The sequence below is a fragment of the Montipora capricornis genome, chromosome 6 (assembly GCF_036669925.1).
Source record: "Montipora capricornis isolate CH-2021 chromosome 6, ASM3666992v2, whole genome shotgun sequence".
In the NCBI taxonomy this organism is placed as follows: Eukaryota; Metazoa; Cnidaria; class Anthozoa; order Scleractinia; family Acroporidae; genus Montipora; species Montipora capricornis.
Window position 1 is genome coordinate 39,824,793 of NC_090888.1, and position 2,500 is coordinate 39,827,292.

Consider the following 2,500-nt stretch of genomic DNA (forward strand, 5'->3'; position numbering starts at 1 on the left):
CTTTCAGTCATCGTGTAGAGTTTTAGTACGTCCTTTTTAAGAACATCCTATCTCAACACATACTTCGACAGAAATTTACTACCAGTCGCGCCACCTCTATTTTGTGTATCTGTGTCTGAGGCCAACCTGGTTCACTGCATTTATCTCATGTGCAAACACTCTTAGGATACACTACCTTAAAAATTTCAAGGACTCTCATTTAACGGAACCAAAACATTATTCTTAGTCACATCAAGTGATCATGAAGGCATACTTGATAATATATGCTAAAATGAGTCAATAGTTAAGTACGAGTTTATTACTTCATTGGATAATTCTTTCCTTGATCTATGGTAACTCCATCAAGTCTAGCCATAGTAATTATTCTTTTTTTTTCTTTTTATTTTTTTTTATGCTACCAGAGAATTATTCAAAAGTGATGATGATGTTCTTAGGATATCTTTACAATAGTGAGGAATGGTGTGGTCACTGCCACCAGATTTTAGGTTGTACTGGAATGAAAGTTTGGGGATGGGTAAAAATTTCACTTGACCATCTGTAGAGTTAGGCGAATGTTAAAATTGTGCATTTAATGTGGGATGTCTGGAAATACATAAACCAGTTCTTGTCTTCTGTGCAACGTTTAAATTTAAAAGGGAATTCAAGGTGAAGCAGACTTTGTGAAATTTTCCGACCTTGGGCAGCTCATTTCCAGTGTTGTGATCTTCTTTCTAGTCTTTGTGGTTAAGTCTTTGTGGTTAATGATACAGGTATCTATCCTGTTAGGGGCTTGATATCGTAGGTCGGGGCCTGATATGGAGTGTCATGGCTTTATATTGGCAATCTAATATCAGGGGCTTGATATCGTAGTTCGGGCCCTGATATGGTGGGGCAGAGCTTTACTCTGAAGATCTTAGTAGGCATTGCTTCATATACAAGGAAAGGTTACGTTTATACAAACGTTGGCCGTGTAGCACTTATATTTTAAACAGAGTTAACTGAAAAGAGGGCAATGTGAAGTGCTAGATTTCTATCCCATATGAACCATGTGAGCGTTAGCCCTACTGATGGAAATGGACCCACACAAAGACAGAGAAAAACTCTGACCAGGGTGGGAATTGAACCCACGACCTTCGGGTTAGATCTCCGCCGCTCTACCGACTGAGCTACAAGGTCAGACGGGAGCAGGCCGTGGGAACTGAAGATGTCAAAGTCACGGCAATGAACATGTACAAGTACAAGGAAAGGTTACGTTTATACAAACGTTATATGGGGGGCCTGATATCGGGGGCTTGATATGGCTGGCCTGATATGGGGGGGGCTTGAAATGAGGGCTTGATATTGTCGGTAACGTTCCAAACCCTGCTCTTTTGCTTAGCAATTTGTTATGGTGTTCCATCCCAGCCAGAAGTCAACTTTGCAAAGCAATATTCAACTTTATCAAACTGTTAGTTGATAACCGTCATTTTCAACGTATTCAACATTCAACTTTACCATAAAACTTTCAACTTTACAAGTCAACAATCGACTGTAAAGCATGCAACATTGAACTTGCCAGCTTAAATTGTAAAAGTGAGTACTCAGGAATGAGCGCAGCATTAAACATTTCAGTTCACAACTGTACATCAATCAGGAGATTACAATTTATCAGTCGGGTTGAGAATCCGAAATCTTCTTTTAACAATCCGGTCGTTCTTTGCAATATGACGTTTGATTATATTGTACCATTTGCGTGCGTTCTCCCCAATATAATGTCGATCCTTTTATCCTGCAATCTTGAATGTTGAGTTCTCTGAAATCGAGACCAAATACGCTAAAAATTATGGGATGTCGGTCGGCGATATGACGTCAGCGAAAACTGTAGTCTCTCACCATTCATTTTGGCGGGGATAGAACACCATAATTTGTTCCATTTGTTCGAAATATCTAAATTTGCCTGATTGTAGTGGAAAACTCTTGGACAAATTCTATGAAGTATTGAAATTGTTGAAGAAAATTGTAATGTAATGAAATATTGAAAAAATTGTAAAGTAATGAAAAGTATTCTGATATATTCCACTGATATATTCCACTTCTCTACTACGCGCTTTTGCTTCACAATTTGTGGCATTTCTTGGAAATATTTAAAATTGCCTGACCGTTTTGGAAATTTCTGATACAAATTATCGTAAGCAGTTTCAATAGGACCGCTTAAAATCCACGAATGGTAAAATTGTAAGTAAAATAAAGCCGAAAAAATTTTCTGGGAGTGTTTGCGGTTGAAATAAGGTGCCAGCCTGCTTATGGTGCATGTAGTAGGATTAAAGATGGTGACACAAGCCAATATTTTCTTTATATGTGTGATGTTTACTTTTTCAAAGCCATTTCGCGCATTGGGAACTGTATTTCGGCTAAGTTATCGTCAGCGAAGCTTTCAGGGTAGCCTCGTTCTAGAAGGCTAGTTAAGTGCATTTTCTTTACCTCGAATGATTCTTTCATCGAGTTCGTTCTTGTTATTATTATTATTATTTGCTTTTTTTTG

At 38.2% G+C, this 2,500-nt stretch overlaps 1 protein-coding gene across 1 annotated transcript in view; it reads left to right on the plus strand.

Annotated features, from left to right (window-relative positions):
- The window catches only part of LOC138052136 (hatching enzyme 1.2-like), a 43,685-nt gene that overhangs the window by 18,969 nt on the left and 22,216 nt on the right, over positions 1–2,500 (plus strand). The gene's annotated exons all lie outside the window — the stretch shown is intronic.